Below are 9,893 nucleotides of genomic sequence, written 5' to 3'. Positions count from 1 at the left end.
AGGATAACATTAACATTGTTAGAACAGATGTTTGCCTTTCCAAGGTGACCATTTTAAAGGGACTTCTATTATGAAGGATTTTTAAGGCTACTAAAACATTATTTCCATCTCTTTAGAGTCTCCAGTTAGACTGTAAATGTCTTCATTTTCTTCTGTACAAAAGTTTACGTTAGATAGTTGGTTCCAGTTTGAAGTGTTCTTTTTTGCATTTGATTAATTTTTACAGTATTTAGAGTACATATTAAATAAAGGCACAAATAACAAAATCAATATTTTAAGCAAAATACTTTAATATGTTCTATGAATGAATAAATTAGAATGGAAAAATTTTATTGTGATTCCTGTAGAATTTCTCTATCAGTGAGCAAATTGTTTTTAACTCATACTGTTGAAATTATTACCTGTTTATTTACCTATCACTTGTTTTCATTTACTGACAAAGAAATCATTGACTTCTCAACTTTCTTTTTTGTTTGATTCTGTTTTTGAGGCAGGGTCTTGCTACATTGCCCAGATTGGTCTCAAACTTGTTGGCTCAAGTGAACCTCCTGCCTTAGCCCTCCAAGTAATTGGCATTATGGGCACATCATCAGTAGACTTCCCCATGTTCCTATTCTCAGCTGGACTCCTCGCTTTGCTTTAATCCAGCTTCTGCTTCTACCTTCACCCCTGGAGACTCTCTGACTTCATTACTGTATGGTAGACAGATCAGACATCTCTTTGCTGTCTCATCTCGCTCGACCTTTCTTTAGTATCTGGCACATTCATTGTTTCTCAAGATTTCTGAACCTTATTTTTGTGCTAGAGACCTCTTCAATAGTATGATGAAGGATAAAGACTACTCAGAATATTGTCCTTAAGTACATAAAATACTTGGAATTACAAAATAAACCAATTTATTGAAATAATGTTAGCAAAATATTTTTTCATCTGTAATATAGTAACATGTTCTACCTCATTAAAGTATTAAGTGAGTCTAACAACTACCATAATTTCAAGGTGTTGATGTGATAAGTACAACTCAATATGGCATGGAAATGTCTGTAACTTCTATTAATGAAATTCACAGATATAATAAATGCTAATAACTAATATATTTAATGTATTATATCATATTAATATATAATAAATACATTGTTTCACCAATATTCATAATAAATTATATTCAATTTATATTTCACATTTAGGTCTTCAATGCATTTTAGTTTCAATTTTGCACATAATAGATTAGATATAGTATTATATCTAGTACATAACAGATATATTACATACAATTAGTGAGAAAGTAGTGTTGGTAATGTTCCAAATACACTGTAGTAGACAATCTACCATTTTCCATCTAATTTCTGATGTCAACATATATCCATAGATTTGTGTGTAGTATATTATATATTTGGGGTTTTTTCCCCATTTGTTCTTATTGGTTGTCTTAATTACTTTTCTCATTGCTGAGACAAAATGCTCAAAACCCAAAGTTAAAGGAGGAAAGGTTTATTTGTCTCACAGTTTGTGGAGGTTTTAGTCCATAAGTGGCTGGCTTCATGGCACAGTGGTATAGCAGACAGGCAATGCAGAGGAGAAACAGTTCATGGCAGGCAGAAGGTAGCAAAGCAAGCAAGCAAGGGAAAAGACAGGCCTCTTTATGTCCCTTATATTGTAGCCTGGGCTACCTGGATTAGGCAAGTGCCAAACCAATCAGTGAACTGATTTAGTAATCACCCACATTTAATCCTAGCACTGCACCATGAATCATTCACAAACTCTAGATTTGGCCACCTCTTAAAAGCCCCATCTCTGACTATATATGGCTTTGGGGGGACATCTAGATCAGTGTATTATAGGATTTATTATAATATAGCTTTGCACATGTTTTTATCGTCGTCAGTTTTTTTCAAAAGCTCACAACTTTCACAGTTATTGGTTCGATATAAATTTTTTTGAAGTTTACTGAGTTTTGGGGGAAAAATACTAGTGGAATTTTCATTGGAATTGCATAAAGTATATGTAGACAAACAGAGAAGAATTTGATATGTTCATAAGTGATATCATCCATAATCATGTTTCTGCATCCATTTATTCTGATCATTTTGTGTCCCTTAAAGAATTTAAAACTTTTCTTTTTAAAGGTCCTATATATTCTTTAAAAATTTTTAAATAAAAAATAAAGATCCTATGTATTCTATCTTGGTTAATTCCTAGATATATCATAGTTTTGCTGCTATTGTAAATAACATCTTCATTTCTATAATTTATACTTGGTTATTGATTTTTGTAAGTTCACCTTATAACCACATTGTCATATCAGCCATAAATGACTGCTAAAACCCTCCTGGATTTTCTATGTTGATAATTATATCATCTACAGATAATATCTATGTCCCTTCCCTTCCAACTTCTATACTCCTTTCTTTTTCTTATCACATTACAAAAGTTAAACACCAGGAAAATCACTATTAAATGGCTTATAAGTTGAATCCTTGTATATTTCTGAATTTTAAAAGGAATACTGCATTTGTTGAAGATTATTGGAAGATTGTCTTTATTGTGTTATAACCTTTCTATTGCTAATATTTTGGGGTGTTTCATGTAAGATAAACATATAAACTGCATCAAAAATTTTCTGCATAGAAATTACCATGTGCTTTTTCTCCTTTCATCACTTAATGTAGTGAATTATTCTGATAGCTTTTCAGATACTAAACAATCTTTACATTCCTTAGATAAATTTCACCTGATTGAAATGTACCATTTCATAATATAATGTCAGGTTTTTATAAACCTATATTTCATTTAAGATTTTCTTCATAGTTTTAAATCATGTTCATAAGAAAAATGAGTCTGCACTTTTCTTCTTTACCTATACTATCTTTATCCAGCTTTATCGGTTTTGAAGTTAGTGGTAGCTGGTATACACCTGTAATCCCAGCATTCAGGAAGCTGAGGCAGAAAAATTTCCAGGAGTTTGAGGCCAGCCTCGGCTATGCAGTGAGACCAAGGCCAGCCTGAACTACATGGTGAGACCTTGTCTCAAGAAATAAGAATAGAAAAAAGTCAATGGTGTTTCCTATTTGTTTGTTTAGTTGGTTTGGTTCGGTTTGGTTTTCAGTAGCAGAAATTAAAGTCAGGGCCTTCACATTGGAGCTATATCCCCAGACAGGGTCTCCTTTTAGTTACTTAGGCTGATCTCAAACGTTCAGCCCTCCTGCCTCAACCTCCCAGAGTGATAGGATTACAGGAGTGCACCACCATGCCCTGCTACTTTTGAAATGAATGGTAATTTAATCTTAAATAGTTTGGCAATTTAAAATGGTTAATTATGTGTCATGTAAATTTCACCTCAATATTTAAAGTGATGGGGCAAGTGTCACTCATTTTGTATTGTCTTCTCTAAAAACCTGGTATAAGGGCTGGGATATAGCTCAGTGGCCCAGCACCTGCCTAGCAAGCATGAGGCTCTGAGTTCCATTCCAGGTTCCAAAAAAAACAAAAAACAAAACATAAAAACCTGATATATGTCACCTGTAAAGCCACCTGGGTTGATGGGCTTTTTTTCTGTGATGTTATCTGTATAAATGCAGTTTTCTTATTGGCCTTTGGTTTATTCAATTTTTCTATTTCTTCTTCAGACAAGTTAGATATTTTATATTATTCCAGAAATTTAGTATTTTTTGTGTTATTCAACATTTTGATGACTATTTGTTCATAGTCTTCTTTAAAAGTTTTACAATATCTTTTCCTTCTGCAACTGTTTCTTCTGTACTCAGTATTTTGAAAAACTTATTTCCTCATTCATAAGATGAAAATAGTACTATCTCATAAGGTTACTGTGAGATTAAAATGCATTAATAGATGTAAAGAATTTTTAAATATATGCAAGCATTATATAAGTGGAACAATGTGGGTAGTACTATATGAGTTCATATTAATATTTTCACAGAACAAACTTTTTGACTTTCTGATTTGGAGAGTATCTATAGTTTATCAGTTTTGACTCCCATTTTTAAATTTCCTTCCTTCTGATTATTTTTTCATAGTGTATCCAATTTATCTTTTTCCTAATTTAAAAGTCAAACTACTAGTTTACTTGATTTTATTCTCACATTCTATTGAGTTAGAAATTTCTAAATTCTATTTTGGCTGTGAAAATACCAATGTACTTCATAATTTCTGTTATCTCTTTCTCAATAATCTTTTCATTTAAAATGTGATTTCATATATTATTACACAGTGGTCAGAGAACATGATCTGAATAGCATTGTTTGACCTTTAAAATGTCTTTGTATTGGTACATAGTAAAATCCATGCTTTGAACATATCAGGCAAGTGCTCTGACACTAAGCATACCACCAAGTCCTAGTAAAGATTTTTGGTTATCGTTTTTTCCACTTTGTTTTTGTTTTGTTAAAGAAGGGACCTCATTATATTGCTAAGGATTACCTGCTATAGCCAGGGTTACAGTTATATGCCACCACCCAACACCTACTGAAGTTTTTTAATGTCCCAGCTTTTCTAAAAATTAATTTGGACTCTCTGTTGAGAATAAAGTTACCACTAAATGGTGATCAACTCTTCCACACATGTTTCTAGGATATATTCCAGATTCAAACCATAACAAGTATTTTCACAAAGTTTCTAATGTTCCAGCCTGGCTCCTAGGGGGATGGCGACTGATACAGATATTTTATTCTGTATGTATTTATTGACTGATAAACTGATTCAGAAATTTCTATGCCAATCTTCCATCTTTCTTAATATTTAATTTATATTTTCTCTTGCTTTATCCTTCTTAATGCCTTCTAAAGAGTTCCTTGTCCTAATCTTAAAATTCACTATTTTGTTCTTTGGATGTGTTCATTCTGCTATTATTTTTCACCATTATAATTTTATACCCAGTATTTTCACTCTGCTCTTAACGTCTTGTTACTGCTTCATATATACTCCTATACTCCCATCTATTTGAGGACATTTATTGTGCATATTTAAATTCATATTCTGTGGTTTCATTACTCTGCTTTATTTAGTACAGACAGTTCCATTTATTCTCTCTCTCTCTCTCTCTCTCTCTCAGTATAATCTTTCTCTAATATTTTCCTCTAATGTTTTATTTTTCCATAAAGATCAAGCCCCCTATGGAACATCAGTCAGTATTGTATACTGGAAGAAAGGAGATACACTATCCTTCTTATGAGTTTGGGAACTATAAGAGGGGAAAGTTGCCTTCTTGTGGAGAGCACTTGGCATTAAGATCTAGGGTTGATTCCTTCCCACTAGAGTTTCATGCCCTAGGTACCCTTCCTCCTAGAGAACTCTATCCTGATCTTATAACTTATTCTTCCTGATAGTAGTGGGTGTGGAGCAGTGAGAAGCCATGTAATTTGTATTTTCTCCCACCTACCTGGCCTGCTTGAAGTCCAACCTGGATGTTACTCCCTACTCCCACTATCCTGGTCTGTGGCTTTTCTTTGATGACAGTGTAGTTGTAAGTTATTTAAGGTGATGAAGAGGAGGAAAAAATGGCACAGCTAAAAAAGTATTCCTCTGCCTATTCCTTATACTTGGAATACAGTCTTCTTCTACTCAGGGCCACTACTGCTTTCCTATATAGGGGCTCATCAAATTTCTATCTCCCCAGGACTTTGTCACAATGTTTTATCTTTCTCCTAGATTCAGTAACCTTCCTTCCTCTACTCCTGGGGTACTGAGGCTTGAAACTTGCACAGGCTAATCAGGCAGCTGTAGTACTGAACCCAGCCTTCAGTAGTCTTCATGTTTCTATGTTGAGTTTAGGAGAGGGAGTCATAGCTCATGCTACCTCATCGCTACTTTTCCTTAACTATATATAAAGTGTATCTTCTCTGGCAAAAGAGGAGAACATCTACAGAAAATTGACAGTTATCTGGATAACCCTAACTGGTACACTCAGAGGCAATCTGGGATCAGAGTACAGCTGAACACCAGCCTAAGGTAACTTTTACTCTGAGAAATTCATGAGAAATATCATGGCCATGATGATCACTCTCTGATGTTCAAAGGAACCATAGAATCAATCTCAAATGCCCAAAAGATACAGACTGGAAAAACTAAGAACCATGTATCCATATCACTTTCTTCAAAAATTTCTAGTTTCAAGATGTGACTCTATCATTTCATCTTGCATATAACTCAATCTTCTTAGGCTACAGGATCTGCTTTTGTAAAATAAGATAGTACTGGTATCCACTTGTAGGGCTGTTGGTTGGGGGGTTGTTTATTGAAACACAAATCTCATTAAATTGTCCAGAATAATCTCAAACACCGGGGTTCAACCAATCTTTCTGCCTCAGCCTCCCAAGTAGCTTGGACTACACCAAGACATTCTTTTTTTTTTTTTTTTTTTTTTTTTTTTTTTTTACCAAGACATTTTTTTTTTTTTTTTTTTTTTGCTTTACTTTGTCTTGGCTTGGTTTTGGTCTTGATTTTGGTGATACTGGAGATCAAATCTAGAGTTTTGTGCATGCTAGGCAAGTTCTCTACCCCAATATTTTTTTTTTTTTTTTTTTTTTTGCTTTACTTTGTCTTGGCTTGGTTTTGGTCTTGATTTTGGTGATACTGGAGATCAAATCTAGAGTTTTGTGCATGCTAGGCAAGTTCTCTACCACTCAGCTACATTCCCCAACCCTGCTGTAGCGTTGGAGCAAGAATAAAATGAGTTAATGTGAAGACCTGTTAATAACAACTAATAATATTAATAACATCTGGAATACAATAAGCACTCATTAAATGCTGGATATTATTAATATATTTTCAAATATAACAACTAGAGTAGCAAAAGAACACCAGGTTAAGGGTCAGAAGACAGGAGTCCTAAATCAAGCTCCTGAATTAACTCACTAGATAAGTTTAGGAAAATCACTCTACCTCTCATCCATAAAGTAAGATGATTGGGTCATGAATTCTCTAAGTCCCTTACAACAAAGAGCGTGATTCCAATTACACAATGTTCTTAACTCTGGAGTTAAAACAGACATACGTCAAGCAGGAATCAAGTCTTTGTTCCATCAGCATTTACCAAGACATTATGAAAGGACAAATAAAAAATATTTTACTACAGAATAATTTGTAACACAACAGATAAGTTAAGCATGTATTGTGAGTATCTCTGTACCTGGAAGTTGGCCACAAAAGAATAAAAGCTTTGATCATGTTCTGTGGGCTGGGCTGCCCTATAGGCTCTGCTTCCTGATGTAACTGTAATGTATATGTTGAAATAAGATAAACTCAACAAAATAAGGTAAGCTCAATTAGACAATCAGCATATATTTCCTCTGAACAGAGGCAAAACTGGTCATGCAGACACAATTAATTATAAGAGAAGCTACACCATACTCCAAATTAGGCAGGATATGGATCAAGATGAGGATTTTGATGAGGATAAAAAAGTCATCCTACCCAACTTCCAAAATCAGAGACTTCTTCCTTTGACTGAAGCATTAAATCCCTATTAAAATGTAATTGACCCTGAGAAGAACAGTAGCCATTAATTCCTTAGTGTACCTAAATTTAGCTAATTTTTTCCTCTAAACCAAGGGAAGGAATCATGAGAATGGATGTCCTCCACTAGAGAGAAAAGTGCAAGGCAAGAAGCTAACAGTAAAAATTGTCTAATTTCTTCACACTCACGCTTTCTTTCATCTTTAATTAAATTATGTAATTTCAGTTACAAATAAGCAGACTTCGGAACAAGCCCAGGGACCCACTATACACCTACCTTAGCAGGGGCACAGCGGGCAGCCCCCAGTTGACAGGCAAATCCAGCCAGCCGGTCATCATCACAGGACTACTGGTGGTTGAGCCAGAGCTTCCATTTCAGTTCACAGTTTTACTGACTGTCTACCTTTATCCCTATCTCTGCTAACTAAAAAACACAAAATAAAACCCAAATAAGTAAACATCATCACAGTTTTGAGCCACATACCATGGCACATTTACTGACTGAATTTCAAAGCACTATAAAGTGCTTTTTGTTCATTATACGTGGTTCTCACCATAATACCGTGATGTAGATATCATTATTCACTTTTACAAATGATGGTTAACACAGAGGTTAAGCAATTTTTTCAAAGACAGAGCAGCTATCAAAAATTCAAAATCATGTCCACTGACTCCAAATTTTCTTATTGCTATATGTGTTGAATTTTGTATATGTTACCGTAAAATATTACCAATTATGTATGTGTATCATTCATTAATTAAAATTTTGTGGAACACTTAATGCCAGGCCCTATGTAATATACAGGAAGTGTAAAACTGAATAAGACCCCATTCCTGAGGAAACGGAATCTAGTAAAAACTAAAGCATAGTAAAACTGTTGGGTTCAAATATTAAGTCAGTCTCCAACTGGTGTGTGAACCTCAGAAATTTTACTCAATGTCTTTCAATTTTAGTTTCCTATGGATAGATAATAAGAGTACCTACTGAAGGAGGTTGTTGAACAGAATTGTGAAGCAGCTATATTAATAATATAATTCAAAGGAAAGTGTTCCATTGCTTTAGGTCATTAAAACTGTCTTAATTCAGAAAGTTCAGTCCACATAAGAAGTCGAACTTCTTACCCAATTTAATGTTAAATTGTCTCTAGGGAGGCTTTTGCCAAAAGCTGGCAGCATGCAGTGGGGAAGAGAGGCCTCATGCTCTCAGAGCTCTGTCTGGCCTCTCCACTCTCAGCCTGACTTTGATCTTCTCCCCAGCCTTTGACCAGTGAATGACCCTGCCAGAGGAAAGAAAGTGGGAGAGAGGAGACAGGGACAAAAAGTTCACGTTTGGACTGTTCTTCTTTTGGGTCAACTCCTTGCTTTGGGGCCCAGTGGATATTTAAAGATGATTCTAATAATTTTATGGATTCTTCAGAACCCCCCCCAAACATACAATATACACAGAAATTAGGGACATTTAGCCTTTCCTCATCCATCTGACGAAAGCAATGCCTCTGCCTCTGGCCAGTCACCTCCCTTCTCTGTGCTCTCCTACCTCCCCTCCCGACAGCTATCGTGGAAGAATTTTAAATGACTCCAGACTAACTCGGACTCCGGTATAGTTCACCTTTGCTCTGGGGAAATTTTCTCCCACTGACTTTCAGGGTCTCCTTGCTTCTGCTCTTAGAGCACTGGCCAGTTTAGCCCTTTGCCTTTTACAATCACTAGGTAGGAATTAGAAAGCAGCTATCTCCCCAGCTGCCAAGGTTCCTTTGGAGCTCCTCTTTTGCCTTCAAGGTTGTCCCACTCTCCAGGCTACCTCCGGTAGGACCTGGCAATCACTGTTGGGGTCTTTGGTTTTGGTTTTGGTTTGATTTTTTGCAATGCTGGGGATCAAACATAGGGCCTGGCACAGTAAGGCAGGTACTCTGTCACTGAACTACAACCCCAGACCCACCCTTGAGTTTTTTGACAGTGAAGAAACTCATGAAAATTGGCATCTTAGAGGACATTCCACTTCGGAATTTCATACTTATTACAAGTTCTGAGGCCTCAGTCAAAACTTCTAATTTAATACTCTATTACACTATTTTTATCATTCTTATTATCAATTTTATTGAAACACAAAGCAAGCCGGGCATGGTGGTGCATGCCTATAATCCCAGCGCTCAGGAGGCTGAGGCAGAAGGATCGCTGTGAGTTCAAGACCAGCCCGGGCTACATAGGGAGTTCCAGGTCAGTCTCAACTACATAGTGAGACCCTGTCTCAAAACACGCACACACACACACACACACACACACACACACACACACACACACACACAAAGAAAGAAATACAAAGCAACTCTATACAGTAGACTAAATGCTATATTGCAAATATAAACAAAGTGATGTGATAATATAGGAAAAATACATTTTATCCAGGAGTGGAAATAAAGTCA

The sequence above is a fragment of the Fukomys damarensis genome, unplaced genomic scaffold (genome assembly GCF_012274545.1).
Source record: "Fukomys damarensis isolate Sample0158 unplaced genomic scaffold, DMR_v1.0_HiC HiC_scaffold_33, whole genome shotgun sequence".
NCBI classification, from domain to species: Eukaryota; Metazoa; Chordata; class Mammalia; order Rodentia; family Bathyergidae; genus Fukomys; species Fukomys damarensis.
This window is presented reverse-complemented; position numbering follows the sequence as displayed.